The sequence below is a fragment of the Penaeus monodon genome, chromosome 22, assembly GCF_015228065.2.
Source record: "Penaeus monodon isolate SGIC_2016 chromosome 22, NSTDA_Pmon_1, whole genome shotgun sequence".
Lineage (NCBI taxonomy): Eukaryota > Metazoa > Arthropoda > Malacostraca > Decapoda > Penaeidae > Penaeus > Penaeus monodon.
In genome coordinates, this window is record NC_051407.1 from 11,866,744 (window position 1) to 11,867,006 (window position 263).

Below are 263 nucleotides of genomic sequence, written 5' to 3' on the forward strand. Positions count from 1 at the left end.
CTGCTGTTCCCCAAAACTGTTGACTAGTGTGCAGACTTAAAATTGTCCCTTTTTATGCGTACGTGCAGGGCCTTGTGTTTTGCGTATGTGTTTATGTCTTTGTGGTTTTACATGGAAAAGCTAATCATATGAATTCCGTAAAACCTCTGCCGTATTCTCACCTTTTTTATGCAACCCCCCCATTTAGTGTTAAAAAAAGGGAAAGTTTAGTTTTAGGTTGGCTGAGGATTTCGTAAAGTCCCCAGTTTTACCATAAGCAGAGA